The following is a 15,386-nucleotide window of genomic DNA, read 5'->3' as shown; positions in this document are numbered from 1 at the left end:
AAAGTTATTTTAACTTACAGGCTCAGGACACTATTTTGTCTTTCCACATAATTTCTCCTTCAGCTTCTGAACAGGCAAATGTGAACTGAAAAAGAACTATTCATTCCTAGTGAAAAATTGATTGTCTTATCCTATTATTAAGTCATTTAGTGGCTGAAGTCATACAGGCAAGGCTTGCACACAGGAAAGAGGGGAAGGGATGGAAGGGAGCTAATAGGGGTGATCGGGAATCCATTTTTGCTTCTGCCAACATTTTCCAATGAGATACCTTGTAAGCCATTAAACAAAACTTTTCTCTTAGGAGATCTAAAGACTACCTATGAGTTTGCCTCAAACTGTAACAAAAGGTAAGTAAAATTAAAAGAGCAGTTCCTTCAGGATAGCCTAGCTTGCTCCCCCTGACTAATAGATCTGCCATGCTTCCTGAATGGTGAAAACAAATACGATCCCTACTGTTGGAACAGTTTAAAAGCATGAAAAAATATTTTAAAAGAGCACACATACATGTGGTTTTCCCCAAAACCATTGAGAGAAAGACAGATATGCTTTTCCTCTTCAAAGAACTAGGAATATGGAGATTAGCCTCACATAACAAATTATCTTGAGAATAATTGAAAACTGAGCATAGCCACCATTCCACAGAAAAACCCAAACCACAGCTGAAGTTCAGTGCTGAGAGCGTGGCATCAGATACACATTCCTTCCTACACTCTGAGGCATCTGCAGTCCTAGGTGTACTAAATGGCAGCCCTCACTGGATTAAAAATTTCTTACAAATGCATGGTTTGACCCATCATGTGCCATATTTGCATGATCAGAGGACTGTTATTTCTTATATGTTCATCAGCTCGTGCTACTTATTCCCCATCTGCAGCCACTGTCTGCACATGCTGTGAAAATTATTGCCATCATAGATCAAAGATTATGCCTTGAAAAGACAGAGTGGGCAGGAGGAAAACTCTCAAAGAATATGGATAGCATCAATATCATACAAAGTGAATTCAGTGATGAAGAATGGAAGATTTGATAAGTATGAACAAAGTAAGATTTCCAGTAAAAGCAAAGCAGAAATAACAATGCCTTCTTTATTTTTATTTCCTTCAAATGTTCTTGTTGCATAAACAAGAGATTGTAAGTCAATTATTCTATTTAGTATTCTTTTTTAAAAGCCTTACATTTTATAGCAAGAGAGCTTATTTTACTTAGGGTTAGAGAAAATTTGATGGTTCAACTAAGCCATTCTTTAGTATACTGGTGATAGGAACTGCCAGTCTCTCACTTGATGCAATGAAAGCTTTTTCAATAATTATCTCCCTGAAAAGACACCAACTGTGTTGTCAGTTTTTAAGCTGCCAGGCTGGAGCAGTGTGTATACCTACAACAGAATTTGTGCCTTATTATAGTCGTATCCAGCAGTGTTGCTAAAATAATACTCTTTTGGCAATAATTCTACAATTACTCTGCACTTCCATTCCTTTTCAGTCTTAGACATTGCTGATTCAAACTTTCCCATCATCAGTAATTTTGCCCATGTATTCTAAACGTTTTGTTGTTTGGGTGGGAGGAGGGTGTGTCAATTAAAACCAATTAAAATTTTACATTTCACAAATTTCCAGATTACTTTTATTCTGTATTTATTTTCCCATGAATGTTTTGATATTGTCCAAACAGCCTGTTTATCATCATAAATTCCATGGGGAGCTTTGGGGGGTTTTAAAATATAATATAGATTCTAACCAAACCTCTTCATTCCTGGATATGAAACAGCTGCTTCTTTTCTGCAGCTCAGCCAGGCTCGTGAAGTAGGGGATGTGTAAGAAAGCTGCCAGATACAAATGTCATTTATTTCTTCTTCAAGAGCAAAAGGGATCAACTTGTGTGACTCCAGCCTTGGGTAACTCACAGGTTGTACATGGTTCCTACAGCTGGTCTGTATCATTTGCCTGGTTCTGATGGTGCAGAGGCTGACCAAGAAATCTGAAACCCCTGCTGCCAATGTGGTGAGCAGCAGAAGCCACTCAGGCTGATGCTGGGTGTGGAGTCACCCCCAGGTGGCCTTGGCTGTGCAACCATTCGTGAGCAGCCTGCCTACATCCCCTAGTTTGCACCTCTCTGAGCTGCACCCTACATCCTTAACCACAGCAACATTTTGGATTGTAGTTTATATGGTTTGGGGGTGATTACCCTGGAGTTATAATGTTCTCTTAAGTCTCATTTTTAAAAAAACTGAAATATTTTTTATTTTTAAAACGGGAATTATAGTTTTAATAACACAATGCATAGTAACCAATGATTGTTCTATTGTATCTGGATTTCAAAATTAAACCAATCCAGTCAGAACAACATAAACACCTGTAGCTATACTATTCACAGACTCTACACCAAGGACTGTTATGACTCTGAACAATTTATCTGAAAAAGAAAATCAAACCTGTTAAATTTAAAATTGATAAAAACCAATACCAACACAAGCATGTAGAATATTCACAAAGCTCAGCCACACAATGACTTCATGGCTCTACCCATATTCTTAAAAAAAGAATCTTAAGTGTTCATATAGGAGTACAAAAACACTGTTTACACATTTCCCCAGTGGTACTACCATTAAACATTTATTCAGCCCAAAAGAATTTGCAGAATACAGCTTATATCTCCCCAAGTTTATTTACTTTCTGAATTCCTGCTCAACAGTGAAGAAAACCACATAGGGCACTGAGTTTCATTTCACTTATTAAAGTTAGTTCCAACCAGCATTACTGCCTTTTTTTTTTTTTTTTTTTTGTCTGAGGACACTGGAGTAACTGATTTGTGTAAAAGCAACTTTCAAAAATAATTTCTTTAATTTACAGACACATCACTGTCCGACTTAAATCTATCCAGTGACCTCGCAGCAAGCTGCTAGATTTGAGGCTCAAATGGCAGGCTCTCTTAGGCAGCACACCAAAGGTCCATAACATATCAGTGGCAGAAATCACATTCAGATGCCAAAACACCTTCCAAAAGCAAGGGTCACTCCTTGGTGGTGAAAGCAAGTCTTCTATCTCTGACTGCCACTTCATGAGGAGCTTTACCCTTGCACCCAGTCACTTAAATTGGACTTGCAGAAGTAAAAGACCAGATAAAAAGAAGTTCAGCAATCATTGAGTTCAGAGGCTAAGAAGTAACATGCCAACAGCTCATATGTGTTAGTAAGGGGGAGGGGAAGCCAAAACCCCAGAAAGGTCGTTGATGCAACATGGAGACAGCATCAAGGACAGGAAGGTCCTGGCTGTGCACTCAGTTACTCTTGCAGGAAGGGGAAAGGCATCTGAACCGGGAATGGGCCTTTCCCTTAGATTTCAGGAGAGCTGCTTATCTGCTGAGCCGGCGTGGGATGAGAGGCTTGGCCTTCTTTTGTCTGCCCTAAAGGGTTTCAGCCCTGTAGTGGACAGACTTCCACCAGGGTAGGTTTTAAAGGAGGCTGGACATAAGGAATGGCAGGAATGCTAATAGCAGCAAACGAGAGGAACCGGTTCCAGACGGCCGTGTCACCCTCTGATGGGAAAATTTACTACAAAATACCAATGTCATTACTCAGACACCCAGAAAGGTCAGAATGAAAGTTTCACGTACAACATGAAGCCAGCCACCTCTGCACAGCAATACAGGTTCTAAATATATGTCTATTGTATGATGCAGCATGTATAGAAAGAGTGCTGAAAAGTAAACTAATTTTATGTATCAGGTATCATGGAGATGACGAGGAATTGATTTTGAAAGGACTGGGTAAGAAGAGAAGGAAAGAAATCCCTAGAAGTATAATATGTCAATGCATAGCTATATTTTATTGCTTATATTGTTGAATGTCAACAGGAGCAATTTGTGTCATATCCAGACAGCCACATAATGTTTACTGTAACCTTTGCCCCCTTTGCTCCACACTTCTTGTGAGGTTTCAGATTGATGCAAGCTCCAATTCTGCAACAGGGCTCACACAAAGAAGCTTCTTGTCCTATAAGTACATCCCATGAAGTCAGCGGTGAGGGCCACAAAAGCACAAACCCACCTAACAACCATCAGACCCTGCAAACTATTTCATATATTCTCAATGTACAGAATCTCAATTCAGTTGAGTCACATCCTTGTGCAAATAACCACGGGATTCTGTTCTTAGACTGAGGTGTAAGCACCGGTGTAAAGTAACAGCCTCATACCATACTGGTCACAAGATAAACGTCTCTCTTTTTTACGACCTTTGGATCATATTATTGTGAGAAACAGCAAAGTCTTAAGCGTCCCACAGAAAAAACACACCAAAAGCCTGCCTGTCCAAGTCGCTACCCAATGGAGGAAAATGGGTGGGGGAAGGAACCCCAGACCACCCAGCTGGTTGCTTCCCCTTTAGACAAGACGCCTTCCTCTCAAAGGGCTGCACACCAGGTTGTTATAACGGGAAGTACAAAGAGCTCTGGGTCTGGCATACACCCAGATGTACCCATGCACACCTCCCAGGCACTCTCTGGAAGAGTCCCCGAGGGTCCCGCCTGACACCCCTGGGCCGCGCGTCCCCACCCCCCCCGATGCCCTTCCCGGCATCCAATCTCCCACCCACCTCTCTCTCTCGCCCCAGGAAGCCCCCGTTACCTTCCCTCACCCCTTGCAGCCCCCGGGGGCAACAGCCGCGGTCCCCAAGAACGAAGACCCGAGGCAGAGCGAGCCTCCGGGTGCAGAGGAGCCCGGCTCCCTCCGCACTGCCGGGGGCAGGCAGTCGGCCTCACGTACCTGGCGGCGGCAGCGGGGGTTAGCAGGCACCACAGGTGCTTCTCCTGGACGAGACGAGGCGGGAGGGCCGCGGCAGCACCGCCCCGGGGACGGCCTCACCTGCGGGCGGCCGTAGGAGGGGCGAGGCCGCGGGCCGGGGGGGAGCAACGGAGCGCCGGGACCGCTGTCGGGCCGCGATGCGGGCGCCCGCGCCTCAGGCCTGGGGCGGGCAGGTACCGGTCCCGGTCCCGCTGACCGAAATGGAGGCTGCGCGGGGGGACGGAAAGGGGTGCCTCAGGGCAGCCGGAGCAGGGCTCTCCTCGCCGGCTTGAGGGGCGCCGGGGCCTGGGCCGCCCTCTCCTCTCGCACACAGGTGAAGCGGACGTGAGGGGGAGGGCAGCTCGTAGGGCAAATGCCGCCGAGTAGCGGAGTGACGGTCCGGCCCGGCCCCGACCCGGCCCCCGCCTTTCGGTTTCGTTTCCGCGGGCGTTTTGCGGGGGGAGAAGGGGAGAGAGGGCCGGGGGGTGCAGGGCGGGCTCGGCGCTGGCCGGGCCGGGGGCCCCTTGGCTTCTCCGCAAGCCTGCTGGGCGACTGACATGGGGAAGCGGCACCAGATGCCCAAGCAAGATGTGAAATTTAATCTCTTTTTTACTGCCTCTTTATTGTTCAGGGCAAAAAATAAATCAGTTATCAAGTTTTCGAGCATCGCCATCTGACTGCAGCAGGGAGCAATGAACATATTGACAAAGAGCTCCGGGGGGGACCCACCCCCTGTAATTCGTTCAAGTGACACCAAGGAGTCAGATGTGGCCCTTTGCTGCCAGGCACACGCCTGCTGCGGGGTCCTTCGTGGAAAACGTGTGGTCTGACTGCCCAGGGAGTGAACAGGCAATACCACTGTAGTTTTCCAGTTTGTATGATGGACATTTATCCTTTCTGGTTACCATTTCATATGTAAGTGTGTGACACTGGTAGCTCCTCTAGGTCTCCCGATGTCCCCATGCAGTTAGTGCCATGGTCTGGTAACCACAGTGGTAGTGGATCAAGGGTTGGACTTGATGATCTCTGAGGTCCCTTCCAACCGAGCCGATTCTATGATTCTATGAAAGTCCCATTAGCATTCAGACATAAGACTCCAGGTTGATCTTTGTTACATGGTTTCTGCAGGATCCTGACATTTTTTCCTTAAGCCCACAAGCACCTACTAGGAAATTGTCTTTGTCTGTAAAAGACTGGAAAATAAGATGTGGGGTAAGCAACATGTGCGGGAAGCACAAAAACACAATTAGACGCAGGACACTTCTTCACCAAGTCACAAATTGCTGGATGCTTCCACTGCTCTGGGAAAATCCCACCAGACTCCCCTTCCTTGGCTTTTGCTATTGGCAACTGTCAGATAGGGGGGCTTATGCGACATGGGGTCTTGACCTGGCAGAACTGTCCTTACAGATCAGGCTGCATGGTGTGCCCCTCATGTTACCTTTTCAAGATGCAAATTGGCTCACTCTGGACTTGTTCCTGCTTCTGAGTGACTAGTTCACACAGTATCCTTTCTTCAGACCATCTGCACAGAGTCTTCCTCCTCACCCCACTTTAGTAAAATAAATAGGAATTTCTGCTAAGTGCACAACTTTGTATTTCTACTATTAAATTGCATGCCATTTTTCTTTCTCCTATTCACAGACCCATCCAATTCTTTCCATAGGCTATTACAGTCCTTTTCTGTTGTAACAGGAAGGTCTTGGGTTTATGTCATCAGCAAATTTTATTAGCACAGTTGTGGGTTTTGTGCCAAGGTCACTAATAAAATTTTAACTAAGATTAGTTCAGAGATCAGTCCCTATGGAACTGCATTAGTAACCTCCTTCCATCTACAGTTCCCCTTTCAGCACATGCTATTGTCCTTACTTTTCATTTCTTACATTCATTTGCATCTCTCCATCTTAATTAGTATTTTCTCGCATGGCATCCCCTCAAACGTTTTATTGAAGTCCAGATAGATTCAATCTGCCATTTCTGCATTGTCTGAGAAAGTGATTTATCAGACAAAGGTACTGGCTTAGTCTGGTGTCTTCTATCTATGGCAAAGTCCTGCTGCATTTCAACTAGTTTTTCATATACCTCCACATCTTTAATGATTTTTTTCCTTCTGCATTTGTTCTAAAGCTTTGTGGGCTAACGAGGTCAGATAAAAAAGCCTTTAGATGGACTGATCCAAGGATCAGTCCGTTTGCTCACAAGCCTCACACAAAAGTCCCTAAACTTTTCAGAGTCTTTCCTGGACTGCTGGTAGCCACTAGGTATGACCCAAAACTAAGGCACAGCACGCCCGTGATTGAATTTAGATTAACCCTTCAGGCTAAAAAAGACAAATGTTGTATTTTTTAACTTCAAAGCCTGCCTCATAGTTTTCTTCCACAAAACCATGTGTTCAGGTTGCCAAGTTCCTGGCTTTATTTACAGTCATGACTTTGAGATATTATATCTGCAACCTGAATGTTCTGGCATTGCTTTGCATATACCTCTTTTCCATTTTGAATGTATTTCTTTATGTTTGCATTGTTGTTGTGCTAACATGTTGTCTGCAACCCAACAAAACCACTTGGAGAATACCGCTTCTACTTTCTTCTTTATGAACATTTTTTGTCAGTGGATTTAGAATAAATTTTATTATTGTAAAACAAAATAATTGTGCTCATCTCCAGTCAAACACCACCTCAAAGTGAGATGTAGAAGTGAAATTTATGGGTAAATGAAGTGCTAAGTTAGCGCTTTCTCCTGAATAACAAAAAAAAAAAAAAAAAATTGTTTTTCCTGTAGCTATATTGGTCTTAAAAAGAAATCTCTTCCCATGGACTTTTCCAGTTTTTAAATTATCTCTGAATTGATATAAGACTACAGGCTGTCATCTTCCAAATGTTGAATACCCTGGTGAGGTCCTTGCTGAGAATGACCCTAATTCCTCAGAGCAGTAGCATAAATGGAAAGGGAAAAGGCAAGTCCAGATTTTTAGCTGGATCACCATACTTCCATATCCTTCATCCAGCATGAAAGTCTCCCCTATTATGTTTCAGCCCCTCCATGTCCTTTTGCATGTCTGAAAAAAGAGATTAAGAGATGACTTTACACGAGCCCCAGCCTACAGCACTGAGCTCAGTTTGTGAAAGGAGATTATTTAGAAGTTTGGAAGAGGGGAGCTTCCAGTTGCTGATGTCTTCTGAGCAGCAAAATGCAAATCAGAGCACTGGTGACTGTAAGGACTGTAGGATTGTTGCTGGAAGACTTCAGTACTAACTCAGATGTTTCATTGCCTCCTGTTGGCAGAGTGCCTGTGCAAGGCAAGTGCCCCCTTGTGTTACTGTCACTGTGCTGGTAGATAACCAAAATTCTGTAGGAACAATCTGATGCTAAGTATAGGGTAGACTTTGGTCACAGAAAGCAAGTCACACTGATAAAACAATGGAGTAACATCAGGCTGCAGATTTTTACTTGGTAATTTATCACCTCTGCTTTCTCTTATGGTGCAGTAGGTTTGAATGCTGGGTCTCATCTTAAGATAAGGCTCAACACTGAGGTTAACTGACCTGGCTGGAGGAAAGATCAGTAGAAACAATAAGGTAATGTTTTCAAGTAAGGCTGTGACATCTCACCAGGCTATACTTAATAACTCATGCAGCCTTTTTTAGTTAAATATGGTACTATATAGGAGAGTGCACCCAGTTTGACTCTACCATTTATATATATTCTAGCCTTTCACTTCCTATGAACAAGGACCAAATGTATGCTATTAATCATCTCTAAATCTATAATACATATACAGATTCTCTTAAGGAACATAATTTATGATCATTAAAATTTGCTCTAGAGAAACTTGAAAATGAGAGCCCTCTAATGCAAAGTGACTTAATATGGGGCACTGTGTCTATTTATGATGTGTAATGTATCAGTTACAGGATGAATGGTGTATAAATGCATAGACTCAGTGGAACTTGGAGAATTCTTTCAATGTGTCAATCACTTCTAAAATGGCACTGCAGTACTACTGTATGGATAATAAAGGAAAAACATTGATGTAAAAGGGGAGAGTAATTTTCTGTTACACCACTTAGAGTAAAAGCTAATCTTTTTCAATAAAAAAGGATTGCTTGGTTCCTGTTTTTCTTTCTTCAATACTTCCCCCATTCAGGCATCTTGTCAGGGCCTTTCACCGCTACAGAATAGAATTGAGCACCAAAGGAAAGAAAAGCAAGATTTAAGGGTCTGAAGAGTTGTTTGAATTTTGTTTTTCCTCTCTGTTTGCTTTCGCACATGTTTATGAACTCACAGTTGGATTTCCTCAAACAGGAAATTCCATGGTAATTACCATTAGTGAGCTATGGTAATAGCAGTCCCATGAATCCACAGGCTCTTTTCAAAGGCATTCCCTTTTAAAGGAAATAAATGCTAATATGGGCCAAATCCTCATTTGCTGGATTAGTGTCACTGAATTTAGCAGCAAAACAATTTACTCTGGCAAATCATCCATACTCTCATTTCAAACAAGCTTATTATGAGACATAGAGTAACTGCAAGAGTAGTGTGGTATGACCCAGTAGTACCCAAGCTTTGCTTTGTTGCTTCAGTAGATAACGTAAACAAAAAGCAAAGGGAGCCTGGCTTGTGATTCCTGGAGGGCAGAGATAAGTAAGGATCAATGGAGAAAGACTGCAGATAGTGATTTTTATAAGAAATATCTTTTTCAACAACAGGCTTCAGAAAGCAGCACATTGGTCCACCCAACCGAGGCCCTGCTGGATGTGTCAAAAAAGTCATACACTTTCTCAAAGGAAGACATTACAAAACCAGTCCCTTGTGAAGATCTGAATGGAATCCATAAAATACCTGGTTTCTTACAAAGTGTCAAATTTAAACCCCTTTCTAAAATTTTTAACAGCTGATGAATTATCTCCAAATAAAGTTCTTTTCATTTCATCAGCCTTTGTCCAGAAACCCGTTCATCTGTTCATGATTAGCACCTACCTTAATTATGCATAAGGTTGAGATTTAAACTTCGCTTTCTGGCATACATTAATTAATCAGTTTGTTCCTGATTTAAGGCCTGAGAAGGACTGGCTTGTTTCAGGTCATGAACTATTTGTATCTGCATTTGTACCAAAGTTTTGCATCAGTTCACATCAAGAGCTCCCTCTCAATAAGAACATCTTGGAAATGTGACTGTGAGTGCCCTCTCTGTATAAAAGGACATTATTATCACCATCAGAACAGAAAGGAGAACAGAGTTCTTCCCAAGTCAGCTTCCAATGCAAATAAAACAGTGAACTGTAAAATCAGTACATATGGCAGTAGATTTTTATTAATTGGTTAACAGCTCCAGTAACATGGATGCCTACACATCAAAGTCGTGTAAACAGAACTCAATCACCATATGGAACTAGACCAAGACAATAATGGGCAAAATAGCAGGGCAATCCATTTCATGTTCCATATGGTTTCTGTTGACTTCTATCTATTATGCTGAAACTTTTCCATATGCTATTATGGAGTATCATGTTTTGCTTGTCAAAATGGATGTATGAAATAAGGAATCCGAGTGTACAATGGCCCAAAAGTACAGAGGGTTTATTAAGAGAACTTAAACTGGATTTTTATATTTTAGATTTTTGTCTATATCAGCATCATGCATACTTGAACCCTGCTTAATTTTTTTCTGTTTGATGAAGATGGTTAAGCTAAATTTTACTCCACTATCAGGAGAGCCTCTTCTACAGTAATGAAACTGGTCTTTTTATTGTAGCATAACTATTGCAATGTTGAGCCTCAGAAGAGAAACACAAGAGCTGCTTGCAGCAAATGCAAGAAAAGTTATTTATTTACACGTTCCTTTATCTGCACCTTCCAAGTGCATAGTGCAATGTAGATTATTTTCCTCTCTAGCAAGACAAATGGACAGAGATTCTTATTCCACAGTGAAAGGGATAGAAAGACAGATACTTTGAGGAATTCACTTGGGAGAAACACATCACTATTGTGAAAAGCCTGATGCTTTTTCTGCTTTCAGCCTGAACATATGTATCACTTGTAGCTAATAATTAACAGTTGGGATTTTCCAGACAGATGTGTTAAGTACCCCTTTTGAAAATCAGACATAGAAGATGGCCCTTGCAGAGTGAATTGTCAATGCAGTGTAAGTGCTTTTCCAAGTGACGTGGGGGTGCAATCAAAGAAAAGTGGTTTTGGGGCTGAGACTAAGTGAGTAGGGGGAAGAGATCAGGAGAAAGCAGCAAGAAGAGCCTTCCATCTAGTGGAAGCTTTTTTTTTAACAGCTGATTCAGAACTGTCTGCAATTTTAACAGTGAGTTTAGTAACCACCACTCACAGAGCCCTGTGCTTCTCTATATGACAGCATATAACTGCAGACGGGGATGCTCAGCAGATACATGGTAGAGTCTCAAGCCACTTTTTCACCTTCCTTGTTGAGATGCTCAGAACTCCTATTCAGCAGTCTTCTAAATTATTTCAGAAAGAAGGTGTAGGGGTCATGGCATAGCCTTTATTTTTCTTCCTAAAATAGGAAGGTGATTTGAACAGCAATAGCTGTTTGAACCTGGAGCTTTCCTTCAAAAATTAAGAAGGGCATAGAGACTGACTCTTGAACCACATCTTTATATACTATTGGATGCATTGGTCTCTTGGTTGGGTTCGATTGCTACTGCCCAGCCTTTCTCTCATTTTGACTGGAGTGTTACTGATTTTTTAGCTGGATCAAAGAAAGTTTGATGTTTGGTGTCCAAAGCATAGGAAAGAGTAAGTGAAAATGGGGCAGCTGTTGTTTGGTATCCACTGTGTATCAAGCAAATCGATTTTCCATACTCCTACAGCTGAAAAATGGAGATACATGAAACTTCTGGCAGCCAGAATGGCCTGCAGGGTGAAGGAGGAATTGCATGCAATTACCACACCTAGTACTGGTTTCCCACAAATCATGACTTGCTGAAACACTTAGCATTAGTGCCCCACACGTAATTAGTTTTGATGCTGATCTGGTGCCTCTCCTATGCTCAAGTCAAAAGAAGGTTATTGCTGCTTCTTCCTTCAGTGATCTCATAAACCTGAAGTGTTTACCTGCAAAGGATCCCCTCCACCTGGCCAGGCACAGAAAAGAAATCTAATCCACTCCAGAAAACACACACCAGACAATGATAGCCTTCTGAATAAAAGGCAACAGTGGAATTGCATGCTTCATTTCCCTAAACAGATTTATAAACTGCAGCAGCACCAACAGGTGTTGAGGTTTGAAGTCTCACATTTTGCCTAGTTTTTGTTGTTTTCTTTTTTTTTTTTTTCTTGAGCAAAGGCAGCTGGTGAACTATAGGGAAAGTGCAAACTTTTAAAGAAAGGGCTTAATCCAGCATCTGAAATTCACAAAAGCATTAAGTCATTATTCAAATGAAAAGCTGCTTTTATCCATTAACATTTTTGTCAACAACAAAAAAAAAAATGCAAGACGCTGATATGAGGGGAGATCAGCGCATTCTTATTTATATGGTAATTGAACGGTCAGGGAGTTTGCCTGTGATTTTCCTAAGACAGGGTATGTGTCAATTAAAACTGTGTTGCACTGCTCTTCTAATGGAACCTGGCACCATTAAGAAATCTTTTCTTCTTCCTAAGATGTGATGGGGAAAGAGGCATTGAAAGTCAACCAATTTATGCAACCTACTTTGTAAAATGATTGCTGGCTTTTGCCTTTCTACAGACAAAGCAAAATTAATAATTCTTCTCTCTAACAAGTGACAAGAGAATTATTTCTGTCTATCAAACCCATCCTAAATAGGAGTAAAAATATTGCTTCCCCTCCCATAAATTTGCATACTTAGTGTTCTTAGTAAAATCTGGTGAGTTATAATTCAATGGCTCATATTCTTTGTCAATCAGGCTTCTTTCAAGAGTGAAAATGTTCTTAAAAGCCAGTGTACAAGTGCAATTCTCTTTAATCCAAGTAGCACATGCTGTAAATCATAGTGCAAAAACTCTGGCTTCATTTAGATGGGCAGAGTTCCACTGATACTGGTGGTGCTGTGGTTGGGCTGAGCTGGATCCAAGAAGTCCAGCAAGACCCCTGCAAATGCATTGATAACAGAGGTAATTGTCAGTGCTGCAGAAGCACCCTGAGAAGACTTATCTTTCTGGTGTGTAAGTAGAATTTTAATACCCATTTCATCACTCAAGCTGGAGCTGCTGCTTTGTGTTCAAGCCAGGGGAGCCATTTGTCACCATTTTATGCCTACCTGTCTCTAGATTTATGCAAATTCCTCTGGGTCTCACAAAAAAAAAAAAAAAAGAAAAAAAAAAAAGAAAAAAAAAAAACCACCACAAAAAAACCCAGACAGACAAATCACTATCCAGTGGTGTGGGATTATTAGTAATTTTTGCTGGACGTGCTTACACATACGCCACTAGTTTTCCTGCCTATGTAGCCTCTGCCTGAAAGAGGACAAGTTGAAAGGTAAATACTCCAATGCTATCAGAAATTAAAGAGGTCAAAAAACATTATTTAGAAAGGGGTTTGAAGGAATAGATGTTGAGATAATGTTAATAGCTCATCAGAAATTTCTAAAAGGTGAATTGCCTAAATCTCAAAGTAGCATGTCTGGATAAGGATAGAGCTCAGACTCACAGGTTGTCCAGCATCCTTCCACTCCAGATGAGTTTCCAGCATCCCATGCACACACGTCAGGCACTCACATGGAAGATGAATTGCACAAACACTTGGCATGCTAAGCACATCAGTCCCTCAGCACAGACAGTAATCCTGAAAGGAATAAAAAAGTATCTTCCCAAATAACTTTGCATTAAATGTGTATGATGTCTTTATCCTATCACACATTTTGGCCACGGAACATCTTTCTGCAAATGAAATTTGGAGAAGGTTTTAGATCTGGGAACAATTGGGATAGGGTGATGCTTCTGGTTTTCTGGTACGCACAAAAAATAACTCAGTATTTACTCAACTCAGTTGTGCTGTCATACAAGTTCTCCAAATCAGATCTTACATGCTAAAAATATTCACTTTTTATATATATATATATATATATATATATATATATGTTTTTATATATATATATATATAACATATTCACCTTTTATTTAAAAAAAAATACTTTAAACTAAATAATATAAGTTGGCCAAAGCAATGCTAGACAGTCTAATGATCTTATGTGTAGCTAAGATAATGGAAACTTGAGAGAGTAATTGATAAGCAGCTAGATTAACATGGATGATACCTGTAGTTTCTCAGTGAATAAAAACAAAATGATCAAGAAAAAGCTATGCTAGACACTGTGGTGCTGTAAGATGAGGAGGTGTAGCAGAGGAAGTCTCTCAGGATATTTTCAGGCTGATTTAAAGAATCCAGACTGGTTAAAAACTCTGGTCTTAGCTGAAGACTCTGGTAACTAAGGTGACAAAGGAGTTAGGAGTCTGCATGTGAATGAGGTAAACAGCTGATTAAGAAGTGCATAAAAAGCTGATGGTATACTGCTGCTCATTATGTTAACAGTAGCAAGCACATGCCCCAGCTTAGTTCATAGGTTTATGGCATTTGACACATTTTATATGTCTGATTGGCAAAAATGCATCCCAGGAAAATGACTCATAACATCTTACCCACACAAAAACAATGTACTGCTGTAGCTGACTGATACACTTAGTGCAGGAGAGCTACCTATGGAAAGAGATGCTGAGACATACCCTAACATTTTCATCTTGGACCATGATTTCCACTAAAGTATTTAGGGCTGTCAAAAAAAAAAAAAAAATTAAATGGTGAAGCAAAAGCTTAGACCACATTCATATATTGTGTCTTATTCAAGAACCCTACTGTAAAAAAAAGTGGCACAGATTTGCTCTGGGATTTGAATTCTCTCAAGTTACAGGAGTGTAAAAATTTATAACACATAAATTTTAAAATAGTATTTCATTGAAAAACAAATGAGCATTATGTGTTATTCTCAAAACTATTAATTCCAAGTCACACAGTATTACAGAAATATCCCACTTTCCAATATCAGAGTTTTTAATAAAAAATTAATACAAAAAGCATTTCATTTCATCCATTTAATCATGATCTCAAGATACCACCATGGAAAAAAAGAATAACGAAAACCCAAGTGCAGGAGAAGTAAATATGAGTACGTTTTGCTTACTGAAATAGATTTTTTGATCAGGAAAACTAAGAAATACTGGCAGGGAGGATGCAAGACTGCCTCCCCTTCTGTTCCTGAGGGAAATATGTTTGTTACACACCTCCTCGAGCAGGTAGGGGCTGTATGCAAAGCCAAAAATGGGGCTGGATATTAGAGCTGATATATTGGAAATAAGCCTGGTGATGCCTAATGCTGATCAGTGATGAGCAAGAGGTGGTGAGCAGGCAGCTCAGTGATGGAGATTGTGGGCACCAGTCAAAGTTTTCTATGGATGAAAATAATTTCCTAGAACCAAAGAGCTCATGGGGAGGAAAGGGCTTCTGGGCCAGAAAAATGATTGCAGCTACAAAACCTGGCAGAACAGTGTGGGGGTTACACTTTATTCATAGGAAGCTTAGAGAAATCAGTGACAAGCAGTCAGAAAAAAACAAAATAACGCCA

At 41.1% G+C, this 15,386-nt stretch overlaps 1 protein-coding gene across 2 annotated transcripts in view; it reads right to left on the bottom strand.

Moving 5' to 3' along the window:
* The window catches only part of ARHGAP8 (Rho GTPase activating protein 8), an 81,673-nt gene extending 76,488 nt beyond the window's left edge, over positions 1–5,185 (bottom strand). Inside the window, exon 1 of one of the 2 annotated variants that reach the window (XM_071733282.1) lies at positions 4,762–5,185. The gene's annotated coding sequence lies outside the window, so the exon portion shown is untranslated. The remainder of the gene's footprint in view (positions 1–4,761) is intronic. The other variant, XM_071733281.1, reaches the window with a different exon arrangement.
* Positions 5,186–15,386: the final 10,201 nt, after the last annotated feature.

The sequence above is a fragment of the Heliangelus exortis genome, chromosome 1, assembly GCF_036169615.1.
Source record: "Heliangelus exortis chromosome 1, bHelExo1.hap1, whole genome shotgun sequence".
NCBI lineage: Eukaryota > Metazoa > Chordata > Aves > Apodiformes > Trochilidae > Heliangelus > Heliangelus exortis.
Note: the sequence above shows the minus strand (reverse complement) of the source record. Positions and strands in the feature narration are given on the sequence as shown.